The sequence below is a fragment of the Giraffa tippelskirchi genome, chromosome 6, assembly GCF_054371585.1.
Source record: "Giraffa tippelskirchi isolate mGirTip1 chromosome 6, T2T-mGirTip1v1.2.pri, whole genome shotgun sequence".
Classification (NCBI taxonomy): domain Eukaryota; kingdom Metazoa; phylum Chordata; class Mammalia; order Artiodactyla; family Giraffidae; genus Giraffa; species Giraffa tippelskirchi.
The window spans coordinates 123,855,921-123,877,792 of record NC_137280.1 but is presented as its reverse complement, the minus strand read 5'-3'; the positions used below and the strand labels follow the sequence as shown (position 1 = coordinate 123,877,792).

The 21,872-nt window shown below is 44.6% G+C and overlaps 1 long non-coding RNA gene across 1 annotated transcript; it reads right to left on the bottom strand.

The window, feature by feature from the left end:
- Positions 1-1,953: 1,953 nt before the first annotated feature.
- Positions 1,954-3,186, bottom strand: LOC145511001 (uncharacterized). Its single transcript, XR_014057363.1, has 2 exons — positions 3,102-3,186; positions 1,954-2,243 (listed from the first exon to the last, which is right to left on the bottom strand). It is a non-coding gene; the product is annotated as an uncharacterized LOC145511001 (long non-coding RNA).
- Positions 3,187-21,872: the final 18,686 nt, after the last annotated feature.

Below are 21,872 nucleotides of genomic sequence, written 5' to 3'. Positions count from 1 at the left end.
ACAACCGAAATGCTGTTTCCACTTTTTGGCTATTATAAATAAGGCTGCTATGAATATTCACATGCAAGTCTTTGTGTGGGCCTGTGTTGTCATTTCTCTGGGTAGATACCTAGGAGTAGAATTCATGTGTCATATGAAAATTCTGTTTAATGTTTTGGATAACTGACAAACTGTTTTCCAAAAGACCTGCACCATTTTACATTCTCACCAGAAGTGTAAGAGGATTCTGACTTCTCCACATTCTGACCAATGTTTGTCTATTTTTTTAAAATAGCCATCCTAGTAGGTATGAAACGGCACCTCATTTTGGTTTTGATTTGGGACCATATTAATAATCCCAAAACAAAAATATAGGTGATTTTAATCCTGTGGGATAAACCCAATGAAAGTGAAAGTGAAAGTCACTCAGTCGTGTCCAACTCTGCAACCCCATGGACTATACAGTCCATAGAATTCTCCAGGCCAGAACACTGGAGTGGATAGACTTTCCCTTCTCCAGGGGATCTCCCCAACCCAGGGATCGAACCCAGATCTCCCGGACTATAGTCGAATTCTTTACCAGCTGAGCCACAAGGGAAGCCCAAGAACACTTGAGTGGGTAGCCTCTCATTTCTCCAGTGGATCTTCCCGACCCAAGAATCGAACCAGGGTCTCCTGCATTGCAGGCAGATTCTTTACCAACTGAGCTATCAGGGAAACCCTGGAGTAAATCCTATAGCAACAGTAAAAACAACAACAGTCATCATTTTTACTGACCCCTAACTCTGAACTTTATTCTCATTTAATCTTCCAAACCACCCTATGAGGCAGATACTACTTTTAAGATGAGTAAACTATTTCCAGATCAGGAAGCCAAGGCTTTGGTAAAGATAAGCACAGACAGTTGTGTAGCACAAAGGAGGGGTCCTCATTTAGACTGTGGGGTTCAGGGAAGGAGTTTTGGAGGGCACAACCTCTCATTGGAAAACTGAGTTACACGTAGGTGGTACCAGGCCTTGGTGAAGAAGGGCTGCCTTTCCAGGCACAGGTAAAGCAGGCACAAGGGCTCGTGAGTTGGGGGAGCTATTGTGGCCGTTCTCTCCCCGTACCAGCATCCAGTTCCAGAATTCCCAGGACAAGCATCTGTCCCCTGCCAGCTCTGCCTGTTTCTCCCCAAGACCCCTTTGTCATCTTGTAGACCAGACCGTGCAACCAAACTACCCTTTGAGAATAAGGGGTTAACTCCAAATACTGCCAAAACCCTGGGAATGGATAGCCTGTCACACTCACAGGGTGCCCAGAGTAAGATCAGCATGTCCAGCTGCCAACACCAAAGCCAGACTGGAAGTCGTGCACGTGTGTATGTGTGTGGGGTCTCCTTGGTAAGCCACACCCTCCCCCAGCCCCAGAATCTCCATCTTGAGGTTTACTCCTGGGAATCAAAATTTCCCTTCTAAAATATAAACAACCCTTGCAAAGGGGCACTTCAGCCCTTAACTCCTTAGGACAAATTGTATGAGTTATTTTATAGAGAATAATGAGAAAGATACATTCTCTCTTTCAGTAAGTGTTCATGGAGCATCTATTTTGTGCTAGCTCCTATGCTATCAACACTGGGCACCAGGATGTAAAGGAGATAAAGCCCCAGCCCTCATAGAGCTCACATCCTAATGAAGGAATGTTTAAAGTTACTGTAACCATGTAACAAATTACCCCAAAATTCAGTGAAGTAATAATTTAGTATGCTCATGGATTTCCCAGGTCAGAAATTCAGACAGGGTACAGCATAGATGGCTTATCTCTGCTCTGCCATATCTAGGGCTTCTGCTGGAAGCTCTCTATGTGTGGTGGTTGGCCCTGGCAGACTGAGTCCCTAACTGGGTCCAGAGGCTGAATATTTGAATGTAAAGGGAAGAAGAGTGCCCTGAGGATGAGACTCTGAAAAGGACTGTGGCGCTATAATAACAGCTCATGTTTCTTTTTAATAATTTTATTTATTTAAGTATTTATTTTTGGCTGTATTGTCTTTGTTGCTGTGCAGGCTACTCTCTAGTTGAGGTAAGAGGGCATCTCGTTTCAGTGGCTACTCCTGTTGCAGAGCATGGGCTTTAGGGCACACGCTTCAGTAACTGAGGCACATGGGCTCAGTAGTTGTGGTTCCCAGGCTCTAGAGCACAGGCTCCATAGTTGTGGTGCAGGTACATAGGATTAGTTGCTCTGTGGCATGTGGGATCCTCTCAGACCAGAGATGGAACCCATGTCTCCTGCAATGACAGGCAGATTCTTTACCACTGAGCCACCAGGGAAACCCCTCAGCTCATGTTTATTAAGTGTTTGCTGCTGCTGCTGCTAAGTCGCTTCAGTCGTGTCCGACTCTGTGCGACCCCATGGACGACAGCCCACCAGGCTCCGCCATCCCTGGGATTCTCCAGGCAAGAACACTGGAGTGGGTTGCCGTTTCCTTTTCCAATGCATGAAAGTGAAAAGTGAAAGTGACGTCGCTCAGTCGTGTTCCACTCGTAGCAACCCCATGGACTGCAGCCTACCGAGTCTCTGTCCATGGGATTTTCCAGGCAAGAGTACTGGAGTGGGTTGCCATTGCCTTCTCCGTATTTAGTATGTGCCAAATATAGGGAAGACATCCCATGTAACCCAGGAAACTAGGTGAAAATGGAGCTCCAATAAATTTATTTTTACTCAAATAATTTTTTAAATTATGTGTTTTCTTTCTATAAAGAGAAGCATACTATTTTTTGCTTCAACTTGCTGTTTTACGTGTCAATATATCAGGGACATCTTTACATGTTACATTCAGAACTATACTTTTCTTTTTAAAGACTGTAGAATCTTTCATAATAAGGATTCTATCATAGGTAATTTAATTAATCCCCTATTGAAGGAGAAAATTAAGGTTAATTTTTCTTGACATGTTTGTAGGATAAATCCTAGATGTGCTATTACTGGATGAAAGGATATGCAAATTTAAATTTTCAGTAGGTATTGCCAGATTATTTGCTCAAGAGGCCATAAGATTTACATTCTCTACCAACAGTATTAGTAAATAAGACCACATGTTTCCCTACACCCAACAACATCCCTCATCACAAATGGGTTAGGTATACCTTTTCGTATGCTTTTTGGCCACTTGTATCTTATGCTCAGACACCTGCATGTCTATATCTCCCAAGCTGGTGTCTTCATTTGTAAAAATGGGGTTGTAGACAGATGGGAATCCCAAACATGAAAATTACAAAATCAAGAATGAATGACCCCTCCTACACTGTTGGTGGGAATTACATTGGTACAGCCGCTATGGAAAACAGCATGGAGATTCCTTGAAAAACTAAAAAAAAAAAAGAGAGAGAGAAAGAGTTATCATATGAGTCAGCAATCCTACTCCCAGGCGTATATTCAGAAAAGTCGGAAGCTCTAATTTGAAAAGATACACACACCCCAGTGTTAACAGCAGTAGTATTTACAATAGCCAAGACATGGAAGCAACCTGAATGTCCTTCAGGTTGAATGAATGGATAAAGGGGATGTGATATATATACAATGGAAAATTACTCAGCCATAAAAATAATGAAATAATGCCATTTGCAGTGACATGGCTGGACCAGAGATTATCATACTACAGTAAGTCAGACAGAGAAAAGCAAATATCATAGAAATCACTTACATGTGGAATCAAAAGATGATTAAAATGAACTTATTTATAAAACAGACATAGACTCATAGACAGAGAAAACAAACTTACAGTTACCAAACAGTACATGCGGAGTGGGATAAATTAGGAATTTGGCATTAACAGGTACACACTACTATGTGTAAAATAGATAAACCACAAGGACCTACTTTATAGCACAGGGAACTACATCTTGTACTTATAATGGTAAAGAATCTGAAAAAGAGTAACTGAATCACTTTGCTATATACCTGAAACACTGTAAATCACCTATACTTCAATTGAAAAAAAGAAAAGAATGGGGCTTTCCTGATGGTCCAGTGGTTAAGAATCTGCCTTGCAATGCAATGGACACCGGTTCGTCCCCTGGTTCAAGAAGATCCCACATGCTGAGGAGAAACTAAGCCTGTGAGCCACAATTTACTGAGACTGCCTGGTGCAACTACTGAAAGCTGGGTGCCTAGAGCCTGTGCTCCCCAGCAAGAGAAGCCACTGCAATGAGAAGCCTGCACACCACAGCGAAGAGTAACTCCACTTACTGAAACTGGAGAAAGCCTGCATGCAGCAATGAAGACCCAGCGTGCATCCAAAAAATAAAATTAAATAAATAAATAAATCTTAAAAAAAAAAAAATGAAGGGCAATGCTTGTGCAGTTCCTGCCTTCTTACCTCCTACCCTCCAGATGAGAACCCCACACAAGGTGGTTCCATTTTTTAATAAAGCCCCTGGCCCTGAAGGGAGGACACTAGGGACTTCCGCCAAGTGGCTTTTGAGCCCCATTTGTAACTCACTGGAAGCCCCCCACTGATGGTAGCCAGTGACAAACAGCATCCACATTCATCTGTAAGAAGGTGACACAGCTTTATGGGAGTTACCCGACACTACAAATTAAACACAAGAATCCTTGAGAGGCCTTGAGGGAGGCTCTAAAAGTGGGCCCACCCAGTCCCTCCTTGAAAGTGTGTGTCCAAGAGGCAGAGTTACCCACTGGGTGGAGGTTTTGCCCCCACTGCCATTTACTTTGCTGAATAATATCGCACCAGTGGCTTCCCCAACTCTGAACACAATTTCTTCATCTGGGGATAATAATAGCACTGACCCAATGGGATTGTTGCAGAATCTGGTGAATTCATGTGCCAGGCACCAGGCACCTAACTAGGTAGTTAATATTATTCTTACAGGTCTCTGACAGAAGATTTCCAATCTCTCTGTAAGTAGCTCCGGCATCTCTGGTAGCTCAGATGGTAAAGAATCTGCCCGCAATGCAGGAGAACTGGGTTTGATCCTTGGGTCAGGAAGATCCTCTGGAGAAGGGAATGACTACCCACTCCAGTATTCTTGCCTGGAGAATCCCATGGACAGAGGAGCCTGGAGGGCTACAGTCCATGGGGTCACAAAGAGTCAGACAGGACTGAGCGACTCACACACACATAAGTAGCTCTCTTACATTGCTGTCAGTAGGTAAATAAAATCCCTCTGTAGTCTTATCTCATCCCTCCTACTGCTGATTCAGCTCCTTCACTTGAGTTCTGTAGCAAGGGAAGGTTATTTTTAAGATCCTCTGTAACTTACTCTTTTCCCTCTGGTTCCAGGCACAGTCTGTCAAACACCCTTGGGGAGAGAAGGAGGCATGAGAGGAGGCGGTGCTCACAGCAGCACCTCCCACTCTTTCTTTGCCCACACCTGTATCTGGAGACTACATGCTGTCTGCTGGCATGGGGAGAGGAGAACATTCTCACCCGGCCCAGCTTCTGGGTGTGGCTTTCACCTAGTTCCACCTGGATCTTTATTTATTTTTGCCATGCTGTGTGGCATGTGGGATCTTTGTTCCCCAACCAGGGATCCTAAAATGGGAGCTCAGAGCCTTCACCACCAGACCACCAGGGAAGTCCCCCACCTGGTCTTTAAACTCTACCTGACAAAGCCCTAGGGGGACTATTAACCCTTTCCAGAGAAAGAGGGGGTGGGTGATAGGTCTAGGTTTAGGATTGGGCCCCTGCCTATTGCTTAATAATCATCATAAAGGCCTTTCTGGCCTTGAAGCTTCCTGAGGGGCTTTCACATTCAAGATGCTCAGGCCTACTTTGATCCCTCCCCCTCCAGTGGTGGACCAGTAATACATAACAGTGGCCTCTTGTTACCGAGCACGAAGCACAGAAGGGACCATATCTTTAGCACTTGGTAATAATAATAGCTAGCATTGATTGAGAGCTTAATAGGTACCAAATCCCTCACAACTATTCTGGGAAGAAGATACTGTTACAGACAAGGAAAAGAAGGCAGAAGGTCCTTAACAGTTCAAAATTATGGCAACCAAAGGGCCAGATTGGCATCTGAAGTCCTGCTGGGATTCTGAAACCAGTATGTGCCACCTCCTGCAGGCTGCACTTCCAAACCTGTCAGTCCTCTTCCTTCTGCAGTGCTTTAGCTTCCCCTGACCTCCTCTTACCAGGAATTTTTTCCCAGGCCCCTCTCTCACCTCCAGGACACCCAGTGGTATTTTCAATACCCTTCATCATCTATCGTTGTCCCTCCAATTATTTAAGACTCTTCTGGGGTCACAAAGTGATCCCTTCCAGTCCAGCCACCCCTCCATCCTTTCTGGGGCACGCGCATGCAGGCATATGCTCGCACACCCCATGTTCCCCACCGCCAACAAAACAGACTACAATCATTACAAATTGTGCAGCAGCAGGTTGTAGTGACAGAAACAAATGTTTAGAATGTCTTTTATTTAACTTTTCATAGTTTTGAAGAAAATGATTAAACATTATATTAAATATTTCTTGCTGTCGCTTATCTGTGGTTTCTGATTTATTTGCAAATGAGCATGTATTAATCCTGTAGTAAAGGGAGAAAAGCCCATATTTGGAAAAACTTGAGTAGAGATGGGAGTTAATAGCCTTTGACTGGCTTTATATTTGCCCTCTGATGGATTCTTGCCTCCCATGGCCCAATAAACTCCAGAGTAAGAAGCCCCAGCAGATTTAAACTTTTGGGTCAAAAGAAAAGCAGTAGGAAGAAAGAACACCCAAGAACTTTGGTAGTCTCTTTTTTGATACTCTTTGGTGTTAGCAGTTGTATCTCTGATGACCTGGAGAGTCAGGGACATGATCCTGGCAGTGCCAATAGGGGGCTGGGAGTCCCCTCTCTTTCTCTGATATGGATAATTGATACCTTTTAATTCTTATGCAGGTAGACCTCCAAGACAAGTTTCCCAGAAGCCCCCTTCCACAAAATGGCTCCCTTGTTGTTCCCTGGTACACCAAGGGCTGAGCTACTTCCTCCAGAGGTTCCAGCCCCTCCCATGTTATCCTCCTGCCATTTCTCCAGCTCTCCTCCTTCACTATCCTTTGTTCAGGAGATGAACTCAGATGGTAAAGAATCTGAACTGCAATGCAGTTCGATCCTTGGGTGGACAATCCCCTGGAAAAGGGAATGGCTACCCACTCCAGTATTCTTGCCTGGAGAATTCCATGGACAGAGAAACCTGGTGAGCTACACTCCATGAAGTCACAAAGAGCTGGACAAGACTGAAGGACTAATACTTCCAGTTTGAGGCATGTTAAAGCTCTGGGGTCATTGTAGGGTATGTGACAGGCAGTCTTTTGAGATGAGTCTCAGGTGGCATCTGGGGTTTTCCTGGTGGCTCAGTCAGTAAAGAATCCACCTGCAATGCAAGAGACCCAAGTTTAATCCCTGGGTTGGGAAGATACCCTGGAGAAGGGAATGGCAAACCACTCCAGTATTCTTGCCTGGGAAATCCCATGGACAGAGGAGCCTGGTGGGCTACAGTCCATCGGGTCACACGAGTCGGACACGACTTAGCGACTAAACCACCACCATCAGTTGGCAAAGAGGGTCTTAGCAGGTAGGAAAAATGGGAAAGAGTCTATAGGTGAAGGTACAGAGGAATCTATGATAAAGCCAAAGGATGGGAAGTGACAGGAAATGAGACTGAAAGGCCCTTTACAGGCCAAACTAAAGGTTTGCCTGAGGTCCTGAGGGCAATCGGAAGTCACTGAAGAGTTTGGGCTAGTGAGTATATACCAGAAACACAAAGAGAAGTGTTAAATAGCTGACATTTATTGACCACTTGCTTTGTAATTAAAAGAGTTTATTTCATTTAGTCTTACCAACAATTTCATGAACTAGTATTATTTCCATATGATTTTAAGGGAAACTAGAGTATGGGAAGATTGTTTCCTCAAGCCATAGCAAGGTGCTGATTCTGAAATCTATTCCTTTAATTGTCATGCTAGCAGACCTGAGAAAGGGCAGGGATCAGTGAAGTCCTAGAGATGACTGGGAGACAGAAATAACCACTGGACTCCATGGCCTTTGACTGGCTTTATATTTATCCCCTGATGGATTCTTGCCTGGATGTGGGAGTGAGGATGAAAACTTTCTCAAGGATGATGCCCAGTTTTGCACACCTGGGAGATACATGCAAAAGTGCACATTCTCTGGGCCAAAGTACAGAGATGAGAGCCAGAGCCAGCCAGTCCGCGGACCCATTCTGATGGGTTGCCTGTGTTCGCAGGGAAGGCCCAAATCAGCCACACAAGGGGCACTATAGCCAGAGCAAGCAACCTGCCTTCCTGGTCCTTTCCCAGTGCCAGCCAAGCAGCAGGAGGAGCCGAGGGATGCTTGGAGCAGGGCCATCTAGCAGAGCCCGGGCCCTTGGCAACCAAGCCCCATGAGGGGACCGCACAGAAGCGTTCCAGGAATGGCAGCTGCTGGGGCGGGTCACCAGAGGGATGGAGGAAGGGTGTGGACCCAGCTGCGGGCCAGGTCTCTCTGGTGGTCTCTGTCCTACTGTGGATGAGAGATGGACCAGGCTGTGCGGGTTTCTGAGACTCTGGGGTCCCTGAAGGATTGTACCTTCCCTACCCTCAGGCACCAGGCATTGACATTATGATCTGACTTCTACCCCTCAGATTCCACACTGAATCCCTTTTACCCAGCTCAGGTCTTTTTGCTTGAAATGCAGCAAAGCCAATCTACTGATACTTGATTTCGGTGAGGGACATTACAGTGTTTCCTGCAGGGCACCAAGCAAGGAGAACCGGGTGGCTAGTACTCAAAAGTCCCAAACTCCCCAGTAGCTTTCAGGCAAGGGTTTTAAAAGGTAACAAGAAGGGTGAAGGTCACAGGGAGTATAATCAGCTCCTGGACATTTTTCTGAATGGCTGGTGGTGAAGTAGCAGGTGATGCTTCAGGAATCTCCATCATTAGCCTTCTGGTTCCAATCAGTCTGGAGTCTACATGCTGGTGGGCAGCAAGTCATCGTCATCCTCCACTGGGTGGGGGTCTGAGTTTCTGCAGAACAACTCACATTTTTGTCTATATCCTTTCAGACTCATTACTCTAGTCATAACTGCTTGAGTCTGCTCTTTGGAACTCAGGGAAGGCCAAACAAGAAACGGGGGCTTGTACCTGGGAAGGCCCCGCAGGGTCCTGCTCAGTTTCAGGGTTCCCTTTTCTTTGATAGTCCTCAATCCTGAGGGGGTCAGGGATGGGACAAAAAAGGGAATAAAGCTTTGGACAGAGAGGTTAATCATAAATTCAGCATGGGAACTGGGTTTTAGGGATTCCTCATACTCCTCGGACTTCCTGTACCGGGTTTTTGCCCCTCACCACTCATTTCCTTGCCCTCCGGCCACCTCATTTCCCTTATCTCACAGCCAGCCCATTACCAGGTCCTGTGGATGCTCCTGCCCGCCCCCGTCTTCTCCCAAATTCAGCCACTTCTCTGGCCCCACTGCCTTTTTCTCAATTCAGGCCAACACCCACTCAAGGCTGGAAGGTCACATCAGCCAGCAGTCCTGTCCTCTTTCTACACTGCATCTGGAGGAGAGATCTTTGCAGAGATTCTTGTTGTTCCCTGGATGAAAGCTCTTCAGTGGCCTTCTGATTCCTTTGGTATAAAGACTAACCTCATCGGGCTGACCCACCAGCCTTTACAGCCTGGTCCCTGTGATCTCCTGCCCATCTTTCACAATGTCTCCCTCACACGCTGAGCCATAGTCCCACCTACTTCAGAATCACTAGTGGAGCTTGTTAAATGTGAAGATTCTGGATCCCCACCCCCAAGTCCACCAAATCAGAATCCCTGAGAGTGGCACCCATGTCTAATAAGCCTCCCATGATTGAAACCTACTTCTTGCAGCTCCTCCAAAAGCTAGGGCTCTTATAACAAATTCAACAAAGCCTTTTAAAATGGTCCACACCAAAAATAAAAATCTTAAAAAAAAGAAAAAAAAAAGAATCTAAGGCTCTCTTTCCTCCTGGGCTGTACACAGGTTCCTCTTGCCTGGTGACTATACCTCCTCCACTTCCTTCATACTGAGTTTAAAGGTCACCTCCTTCCTGCCCTAGGCTTACTCCTAAAACAACAGTTATTAAGTGGAATATTGCCTGTCTGCTTCTTTGTCTGTCCCCACCCCTAATCCCCAACCAGAATGTAACCTCCTATGGTAAAGTGCCTGGTACAGAGAAGGGACTCAGTAAATACTTCCTGAATCCCAAATGAATGAATATCTGGGCATAGTCTAAGCTCAAGGATCTGGCATGGTGCAGGAAGAGAGAAGAGCAACCAAGAATAAACTGGCCCTGAGGATGGAGAAATGGAAGTATCCAGGGGTTAGGAAGTAGGGGTCCTTCCAGTTCCCCTCAAGCTGCTACTCAGAGGGGTCTGATTAAGGGTACAACCACCTCCCAAGGATGCCAAGGAGAACCTATGTTTGTGGATCAGCTTTCTTCTCTGTGGCCTTAAGGACTCACCCCTGCTCTTCTGCTGGGGGTTTTGAGTCCCCCGACAACCCTGTGCCACCCAGGGGAGCTGGGGATGGCATCTTGGTACTCCAGCAGCCCTTTGTCTCTCTTGGCTTTTCGATCCATCAGAAAAATCTCACACCCAGTCCAGACAAGTGACTCATTACAGCTTTAAGGAATGAAAGCTGCAAAGCCAGGCTCCGACAGCAGCACGTAGAGAAGGCGCTAAGAGAAACCAGTCAGCAGATGCCCTCTAGAGCCAAAAAGAGGTCTTCTCTGTGTCCCAGGGCTTCTCTGGACACAGAATCAAGGTATTCTGCTCTCTGTGCTCAAGGGTGTTTCCATATAGTTGTGGGAAGGTCTTGAACTGGGTCTTAATTACAACAGTAATAACAGCTGTCATTCTTATTGAATGCTTGCGTGTGTGCATGCTAAGTCGTTTCAGTCATGTCTGACTCTGTGCGACCCTATGGACTGCAGCCTGCCAGGCTCCTCTGTCCATGGGATTCTCCAGACAAGAATACTGGAGGGGGTTGTCATGCCCTCCTCTAGGGGACAAACCCCACCAGGTTTGTCCCTAACCCAGGGATCAAACCCACATGTGTTAAGTCTAACCTGCATTGACAGGAGAGTTCTTTACTACTAACGCCACCTGGGAAGCCCATTGAATGCTTACCCTGTGCCAAACATTGTTCTAAGCATTTGGCTAGCAGCTTCTCTCACACCTCGAACAATCCCTTTGCAGATTAGGAAACTGAGGCTCAGGGAGGTTAAGTCCATCCATACAGTGGAAGGGATGGATATAAAGCAGAGTGGTTGAGAGGAGGGTTCTGGGTGGGTTGGGAGGTGATGCATACTCATTTCTTCAGTTGAAAGGAAAGGCATGTGCTGGGGGTGGGGGGTGTCATAAGGTGATGGGAAAGCCCTGCTTGCCAGGCTAAGGTGCTTGTTGTAATCGCTCCTCTAGGCTCTATACCAACTGTTCCTTTCCTCTGTGTTTCTATGTTAGGTGGTCAAATGCTGTGATTTGACCTAAGGAGGTGGACCTGGGAGTCCTAGCCCTGCTACATTTTGGCTGTGGGACCTTAAGCAGGTTCCTGCCCTCTCTGCGCCTCATTGTCCTTGCCCTGAAAGGAGCTTTATTCGGGAACTTCCAAATCAGCCCATGGGTCTCTATTCATAGCTTAGATGAAGGAGCAACTTTTATTAATAATTAACTTTAGCCTTTTCCCGAAATAGACCCTTCCCCTACCTCATAGGTTCCCCTAGGACACAGGACAGGCACAGAGGAGGGAGGCAAAAGAGAAAGCAGAGACCATTTTGTCTGTACTTCCCTGAGCGGATGAACTGTCTGGCCCTCTCCTGTAGTCCAGGTTGGTCCACCTGCTTAGATCTCCGGATCAGAGAGAGACAGCATCTCTTCTTCCTCTTTACTGTCTGTGTTCATTCATCCATCCATTCATCCATTCATTCCTCAAAAGCCAGGGCCTCCTCCGGTCCAAGCACTGTATAGGACAGCTATGAAGCAGATGGACAGGACAGGTAGATGGTGGGGTTGCTTTTGTCCTTGTCCAGCTGGCCACCAGGTGTCACCAGTGCCAGCCACACAGCCTCCCTCAGGCCTGAGAAAGAAAGTGGGGCTGGGATGGGGAAGTGTGAACGAGTGAAAACATCCAGCTCTGCTCAGCCAGCCAGGATCAGAAGCAAGTTCCTCAAGTGCAAAAATAATCCACTTCCTTGTCCTTCCCCCACCAGAAAGACACACTCATGATTTCCCCAGCAGCCCAGCTTGCTTGGGATATTGGGAACTCATAACCTCTGTTCAGTCTGGAATTCTCTCTACAGCCCATCCCTCACAGCAAGCCCACCAAACTTCTTGTAAACCCCTTTGGTGACCACCGATTACCACTTTGCAGGTGAGACAGGCTGGGATCTGGGACCCTTTACTGCAGTTCCTGCACCTCGACAAACTTCTCCTTGAGCAACAGAATATCAGGAAACTACAAGGGACTGAAAATAACTGTGTACACGTGCAGCTGGGGCAAATTGTGAAAGAGATACAAAAAGACCAAAATCCAACTGCCACTTCTGGGGTTCAGGGAGCAAAAGCAGGGTGCTGTGAATGATCCCTGCACACGGAGCCACCCAGGGGGTGGGCAGACCACCTAAGCCAGTGGGCCCCAACCATTTTGGCACCGGGAACTGGTTTCGTGGAAGACAACATTTCCAGGACCGGAGATGGGGGATGGCTTTGGAATGATTCAAACACATTACATTTATTGTGCACTTTATTTCTATTATTATTATATCAGCTCCACCTCAGATCACCAGGCATTAGATCCTGGAGGTTGGGGACCCCCAACCTAAGCCATCCCTCTGGCCTGTCCCACAAATTTGCCCATACCTTCACTTTATTTAAGGGACCAGCTGCCTCCCCACCTCCCCACTACCCCACCTTCCCCTTCCTCATTCCCTTTTACCCCTCCATTCCCATCCACTACCACCCCCCCACACCCTCCCCCATCCCAACTGAGGGGAGCAAGCAAGACAACCCATTACTTGTTTTCACTCCCTCCTGCTGCAGCATCGGTCCCAGTAAAGTTTTGCCTGCATTTCTCCTCTGGCCTCTTATCAATTTCTATTGATTAAAGATTCCAAGAATCGGGGTCAGTAACACAGGCAGCCTTTATTCTTAGAAGATCCTTCCTGACTTAGAACCAAAACTTAACAATCATTTTGTCCTTGTTTTGCCTTCTATAGGCCAGTAGAAGAGAGCTCTTTGGCTGCATACAGCACTTCAGGCATTTGAAGAGATTGCTGAGGTCTCCTGAGTTTATTTGTTTGCTCATTATTAATGTCTGTATACAGAGAATTTGCTGTGTGACAGACCTCAGGGCCACAGCAGAGAACAAGTCAAATTGAGACCTGTCCTCCCGTGGCTTGTTGTCTGTCCAAGAAACCAACAACCAAACCAACAGAAATGATAAATCTTGCACAAGGCCAGATAGAGGATGTTTGGTCTGACATGGAGCAGGAGGCAAGGCTTTCACCCAGCCTGGTGGCGGGAAGACTTCCTGAGATCTCCCTGTGGTCAGGCAAAGGGTGAGCAGCTTCAATGCCATTCAGTATCAAACTTTTTCTTTTGGCTGTGCTGGGTCTTCATTGTGGAACACAGTTGCTGTACATGAGGTTTCTCTAGTTGCAACGAGCAAGGGCTACTCTCTAGCCGTTGCTCCGTAGTTATGGCATGTGGGCTCTAGAGCACAGGCTTTTGACACAGCTGCTGACTGTCCCCAGAGCTAGTGATCCAAGAAAGAGAACACGGAAGAAGTAACAATGCCTTTTATGATCTAGTTAATCCTATACTAAGGAGGGGAATTATGCTTCACCTTTTGAAGGCAAGAATATGAAAGAATTTGTGGATTTTTTTTAAAACTTCCAGATACCCCAAATTCCCTTCCCAAATAACTACTATGAACATTTTGTCATATTTACGACCAGAATGTTTCTCATGCAAATATATACATCAGCCTTAAAAATAAAAATAAAAAATAAAAATGGGTGTCATAATGTTCATTCTGGGGTTAATTTCTATCTTATGTAATGTTTGAACAGGTAATGCTGCTGCTGCTGCTAAGTCGCTTCAGTCATGTCCGACTCTGTGCGACCCCATAGACGGCAGCCTACCAGGCTCCCCCGTCCCTGGGATTCTCTAGGCAAGAACACTGGAGTGGGTTGCCATTTCCTTCTCCAATGCATGAAAGTGAAAAGTGAAAGTGAAGTCGCTCAGGTGTGTCTGACTCTTAGCGACTCCATAGACTGCAGCCCACCAGGCTCCTCCATCCATGGGATTTTCCAGACAAGAGTACTGGAGTGGGGTGCCATTGCCTTCTCCGTGAACAGATAATAACTCACACTATAAAAATTTAAAGGTATAAAAGTATATGCAGTTAAAAGTGAGTCTCCCTCTCTTACTTGCTCTCAGCCACTTAGCTCCCCTCCCTGAAGTTTGCCTTCACCTGATGCTGGCATATCACAGACACACCATGTGCTGTGCTTTGTGCTTAGTTGCTCAGTCATGTCCAACTCTGCGACTCTGTGGACTGTAGCTGACCAGGCTACTCCATCCATGGAGATTCTCCAGGCAAGAATACTAGAGTGGGTTGCCATGCCCTTCTGCAGGGGATCTTCCCAACCCAGGGGTTGAAACCAGGTCTGCATTGCAGGCAGATTCTTCACCATCTGAGCCAGATCAGATACATACATATCTATCCTTTTGTTTCCACACTCACTGCTCTGCAACTTACTCTTTAATCTCATTCTACAGCACTCAGATATTTCCATATCAGTACATAGGGAACTGCCTCATTTTTAAAAGAGTTGTAGAGTATTTCATTGAATGGAAGCAGCCAAATTTATTTAATATGGACTACTTTGTAACTAGTTCTGTGATTTTAAAATGAGCATAAGTGTCTTTCAGTGTCAGTAATTCTGTTGCAACATTATAATTTGTTGTGGCTGCTGACCATGTACTGTCATTATTTTAACTGATCCCCTGGTGTTGAATATTTGAGTTGTTTCTTATTTTCTTGTGGTGGATTCCAAAACAAACAGCATAGATCTAGTGAGCCTTTTCGCAATATCCATCAGAAGCCTGAAAAATAGGCATAATCTTTGATCCAGCAATCCCACTTCTAAGAATCTCTCCTAATAATCAGAAAAGTACACAAAGATACACCTTCCTATGCTTGATGCAAAGTTGCTTATTGCAGAGAAATTGTTTTTTGCTTATTGCAAAGAACAATTATACCAAAGAAGTTCTCGCACTGCTATGAAAGTTCTAGGGCACACAACAGATCACCCAACCTGGGGATCCAGCAAAGGGACTGAGAACCCCCAGGGAATTTGACTTTGAAGGCCAGTGGGATTTGATTACAGAACTTCCAAAGGACTGGGTAAACAGACTCTCAGAGAGAACAAACAAAACCTTGTGTCCACCAGGACCCAGGAGAAAGGAGCAGTGACCCCACAAGAGACTGAGCCAGACTTGCCTGTGAGTGTTTAGGGGTCTCTGGCGGAGGCGTGGTTTGACAGTGGGTTGCCATGGGATCAGGGGCACTGAATACAACAGTCCTGGCATAAGTCCTTTTAAAGAAGGTCACCATTACTGCCTGAGGCCAAACTACAGGAAGGGAACATAGCCCCACCCATCAAAAGAAAATTGGATTAAAGGTTTATTGAGCATGGCCCCACCCATCAGAGCAAGACCCAGATTCCCCTAAAGCCAGTCCTTCCCATCAGGAATCTTCCACAAGCTTCTCCTTATCCATCAGAGGGCAGACAGAATGGAAACCACAATTACAGAAAACTAACCAAACTGATCACTTAGATCACAGCCTTGTCTAACGCAACAAAACTATGAGCTATACCGTGTAGGGCCACCCAAGACAGACGGATCACGGTGGAGAGTTCTGACAAAACATGGTCCACTGAAAAAGGGAATGACAAACCACTTTAGTATTCAAGCCTTGATGGTTGGATGGCATCACTGACTAAATGGACATGAGTTTGAGCAAGCTCCAGGAGTGGGTAATAGACAGGGAAGCCTGGCATGCTGCAGTTCATGGGGTCACAAAGAGTCAGACACGACTGAGTGACTGAACTGACTGACTGATTCTTGCCTTGAGAACCCTATGAACAGTATGAAAAGGCAAAAAGATATGACACTGAAAGATGAACTCTCCAGGTTGGTAGGTGCCTATAATATGCTACTGGAGAAGAGTAGAAAAATAGCTCCAGAAAGAATGAAGAGGCTGAGCCAAAGCAAAAACAACGTCCAGTTGTGGATGTGACTAGTGATGGAAGTAAAGTCCAATACTGTAAAGAACAATATTGCATAGGAACCTGGAATGTTAGGACCATGAATCAAGGCAAATTGGAAGTGGTCAAACAGGAGATGGCAAGAGTGAACATTGACATTTTAGGAATCAGTGAACTAAAATAGGCTGGAATGGGTGAATTTAACTCAGATGACCATTATATCCACTACTGTGGGCAAGAATCCCTTAGAAAAAATGGAGTAGCCATCATAGTCAACAAAAGAGTCTGAAATGCGGTACTTGGATGCAATCTCAAAAATGACACAATGATCTCTGTTCGTTTCCAAGGCAAACCATTTAATATCACAGTAATTCCAGTCTATGCCCCAACGACAAATGCTGAAGAAGCTGACAGTTCTATGAAGACCTACAAGAGCTTCTAGAACTAGCACCAAAAAAGATGTCCTTTTCATCATAGGAGAGTAGAATGCAAAAGTAGGAAGTCAAGAGATACCTAGAGTAACAGGCAAGTTTGGCCTTGGAGTACAAAATGAAGCAGGTCAAAGACTAACAGAGTTTTGCCAAGAGAATGCACTGGTCATAGCAAATACCCTCTTCCAACTGTACAAGAGAAGACTCTACACATGGACATCACCGGATGGTCAATACCGAAATCAGATTGATTATTTTCTTTGCAGCCGAAGATGGAGAAGCTCTATACAGTCATCAAACAAGACTGGGAGCAGACTCAGATCATGAACTCCTTATTGCCAAATTCAGACTTACATTGAAGAAAGTAGGGAAAACCACTAGATCATTCAGGTATAACCTAAATCAAATTCCTTACGATTATACAGTGGAAATGACAAGTATATTCAAGGGATTAGATCTGATAGAGTGCCTAAAGAACTATAGATGGAGGTTTGTAACATTGTACAGGAGGTGGTGATCAAAACCATCCCCAAGAAGAGGAAATATAAAGAGGCAAAATGGTTGTCTGAGGAGGCCCTACAAATAGCTGAGAAAAGAGGAGAAGCAAAAGGCAAAGGAGAAAAGGAAAGATATATCCATCTGAATGTAGAGTTCCAAACAATATCAAGGAGAGATAAGAAAGTCTTCCTCAGTGATCAATGCAAAGAAATAGAGGAAAACAATAGAATGGGAAAGACTAGAGATCTCTTCAAGAAAATTAGAGATACCAAGGGAACATTTCATGCAAAGATGGGCACAATAAAGGACAGAAATGGTATGGACGTAACAGAAGCAGAAGATATTAAGAAGAGATGGCAAGAATACACAGAAGAACTGTACAAAAAAGGTCTTAATGACCCAGATAACCACGATAGTGTGATCACTCACCTAGTGCCAGACATCCTGGAATGTGAAGTCAAGTGGGCCTTAGGAAGCATCACTGTGAACAAAGCTAGTAGAGGTGATGGAATTCCAGCTGAGCTATTTCAAATCCCAAAAGATGATGCTGTGAAAGTGCTGCACTCAATATGCCAGCAAATTTGGAAAACTCAGCAGGAGCCAGATGACTGGAAAAGGTCAGTTTTCATTCCAATACCAAAGAAAGGCAATGCCAAAGAATACTCAAATTACCACACAATTGCACTCATCTCACATGCTAGTAAAGTAACACTCAAAATTCTCCAAGAGAGGCTTCAACAGTACATGAACTGAGAATTTCCAGATGTTCAAGCTGGTTTTAGAAAAGGCAGAGGAACCAGAGATCAAATTGCAAACATCTGTTGGATCATAGAAAAAGCAAGAGAGGTCCAGAAAAACATTTGCTTCATTGACTATGCTAAAGCCTTTGACTGTGTGGATCACAACAAACTGTGGAAAATTCTTAAAAAGATGGGAATACCAGACCACCTGACCTGCCTCCTAAGAAATCTGTATGCAGGTCAAGAGACAACAGTTAGAACTGGACATGGAACAACAGACTGGTTCAAAATCGGGAAAGGAGTATGTCAAGGCTGTATATTGTCACCCTGTTTATTTAACTTATATGCAGAGTACATCAGGTGAAATGAGGGACTGGATGAAGAACAAACTGGAATCAAGACTGCAGAGAGAAATATCAATAACCTCAGATATGCACATGACCTACTCTTATGGCAGAAAGCAAAGAAGAAGCAAAGAGCCTCTTGATGAAAGTGAAAGAAGAGAGTGAAAAAGTTGACTTAAACTTCAGCATTCAAAAAACAAAAATTATGGCATCTAGTCCCAACACTTCATGGCAGATAGATGGGGACACAATGGAAACAGTGAGAGACTTAATTTTCTTGGGCTCCAAAATCACTGCAAATGATGACTGCAGCCATGAAATTAAAAAAAGCTTGCTCCTTGGAAGAAAAGCTGTGACCAACCTAGACAGCATATTAAAAAGCAGAGACATTACTTTACTGACAAAGTCGATCCAGACAAAGCTATGGTTTTTCCAGTAGTCATGCATGGATGTGAAAGTTGGACCATAAAGAAAGCTGAGTGCCGAAGATTTGATGCTTTTGAACTGTGGTGTTGGAGAAGACTCTTGAGAGTCCCTTGGACAATAAGGAGATCCAATTGGTCCATCCTAAAGGAAATCAGTCCTGAATATTCATTGGAAGGACTGATGCTGAAGCCAAAACTCCAATACTTTGGCCACCTGATGCGAATAACTGACTCATTTGAAAAGACCTAGATGCTGGGAAAGACTGAAGGCAGGAGGAGAATGGGAAGACAGAGGATGAAATGGTTGAATGTCATCACTGACTGGATGGACGTAAGTTTGAGCAAGCTCCGGGAGTTGGTGATGGACAGGGAGGCCTGGCATGCTGCAGTCCATGGGGTCACAAAGAGTCAGACACAACTGAGCGACTGAACTGAACTGATACGTCCCCAAATAGGTCACTGATTAAATCATGATTCATAATTCTATACCATTGAGTGCTAGGTATACACCAAAAATTATGATGAATTTTATCTTTATTGACCCACAAATATGTCTATGAAATGATCCCTCATCTTAAAAAAAGCAAGTTACAAGACTGTATATCTAATAAAATTGTGAAAACTATTTCGTTTACAATTACATGAAAAAGAATAAAATAGAAAGTAATTTGAGGGTTCCTCAAAACGTCAAACATAGAATTGCTGTATGACCTAACAGCTCCACTTTCCATGCCCCAAAGAATTGAAAACAGGAACTCAAACAAATAGTTGTGTGTAAACATTCACAGCAGCATTATTCATTAGCGTCAAAATATGGAAACAACCCACGTGTTCATCAATAAATAAATGTGGTACATACATAGAGTGGAATATTATTCAGTCATGAAAAGGAATGCAGTTAGAAGTGAGTCTCCCTCTTACCTGCTCTCAGTCACTTAGCTCCCCTCCCTGAAATTTGCCTTCATAAAAAAGAATGACGTTCTGATATATGATACCACTATGTGGATCAACCTTAAAAATATTATGTTAAGTGAAATAAGCCAGACACCAAGGACAGATAGCATATGATTTAACTTATAAAAAATACAGAGGGTAGGTAAATTCATGGAGAAGGAAGTGGCAACCCACTCCAGCAATCTTGCCCAGGAAATCCCATGGACAGAGGAGCCTGGAGGGCTACAGTCCATGGGGTTGCAAGAGTCAGACATGACTGAACGACTAAACCACCACCAGCAGGCAAATTCATAGAGACAAAAAAGTAGATTACCAGAGACTGATGGGAGGGAAAAGTCGAGAGTTACTGCTTAATAAGTATAGAGCTTCTGTCTGGGATGGTGAAAAATTTTGGAAACAGATAGTGGTGACTGTTGTACAACACTGTGAATGTAATTACTGCACCTGAATCGTACACCTAAAGTGGTTTAAGTATAGACTTCCCCAGTGGTCCAGTGGTTAAGAATCCATCTGCCAATGCGGGGGACACGGATTCACTCTCTGGTTCAGGAAGATCCCACATGCCTCAAGGCAACTAAGCCTATAGGCCATAAATTCTAAAGCCCACAAGCCCTAGAGCCTGTGCTTCGCAGCACGAGGAGCCACCGCAATGAGAAGTCCAAGCACCAAAAGTAGAGAGCAACCCCTTCTCTCTGCAACTAGGGAAAACATGAGTGCAGCAATGAAGATCCAGCCCAGCCAAGAGTAAATAAACAAGTGAATTTTAGGAATTCCCTGGTGGTGAGAGGGTGACAGGCAGGAAGGCCAGGGGTCTCCAAACGGAGGAAATAATAGGCTGCAAGTGTCAGACATTTTTTATTTCTCTCTTAAGCTGCAGGAGGAAACAAGCAAGTGTTAGATTTTTCCCCTTCTCTACACAAATTTAAAAAGAGGTTTCTCTTAAAATTCTGTATTGCCATGACAACTGGCTCCACCTGAACTTAACTTTTCTCAAACCTTGAGCTAACCAATGCATTTTTCTTATGTAAATGTTTGTCATAAGGTATGTTAATGAACTGTGTATTTACCCTAGACTCTGTCTTCAAGTCAGCTCCGCTTGAGACCCAGAACTGATAAGTTCTCAACAAACCTGTATGCTTTACTCACACATTGCTTTCCTAATCTATGTTAATGAAATTATATATTTACTTAGAAACCTGCTTTTCTTCAAGATTCATGTCAATCATTTTATGGCCCAGGATGACTCATCTGGTTCCAATGTTATCTCAAAATGCATGTTGTGGGTGAGGGGCCTGGTGCCACTCTGAGTTTTGAGACATCTCCTTTCTCTAATTAACAGCTTGCTGATAGGTATATAACATACTGGTAAAGGCTAGCAGGGGGGCAGTCTTTCTGCCCCCTTCTGATGTCTATGTCAGAAGCTTTCTCTATCTCTTTTATATTTTAATAAAACTTTATTACATAAAAGCTCTGAGCAGTTAAGCCTCATCACTGGCCCTGGATTGAATTCCTCTTCTCCAAAGGCCAAGAATCCTTGTGTCTTTCACGGCTCAACAACAATCTTTCAGTGGTACAGTGGATAAAAATCCACTTGCCAATGCAGGAGACACAGGTTCAATCCTTGGTCCAGGAAGATTCCACATGCTGCAGAGCAACTAAACCCATATGCCACAACTACTGAGGCTGAGTGTCCTAGAGCCTGTGCTCCACAGCAAGAGAAGCCACCACAACAAGAAGCCCGTGCACTGCAACCAAGATTAACCCTCACTGTGTACAACTAAAGAAAGCCTGTGCACAGCAACAAAGACCCAGTGCAGCCAAATAAATAAAGAAAATTATGAGATGGTTGGATGGTCTCATCGACTCGATGAACATGAGTTTGAGCAAGCTCCGGGAGTTGGTAATGGACAGGGAAGCCTGGCATGCTGCAGTCCATGGAGTTGCAAAGAGTTGGACACGACTGAGCGACTGAACTGACTGATAAAAAGTAATAAAAATAAATTAAAAAAATAAAATGATTAAAGAGGCAAATTTTGTGTTATACTCATTTACCACAATTTAAAAATTCCAAAGAGTAAAATACTAAATAAGTGCAAAACTTCTACTGTATACAATATAAAACATTGCTAAAAGGAATTTTAAAAGACCTGAATAAATGGGAAAACATCTCATGTTCAAGGGCTTGATAATGTTAACATGATGATATTACCCAAACTGA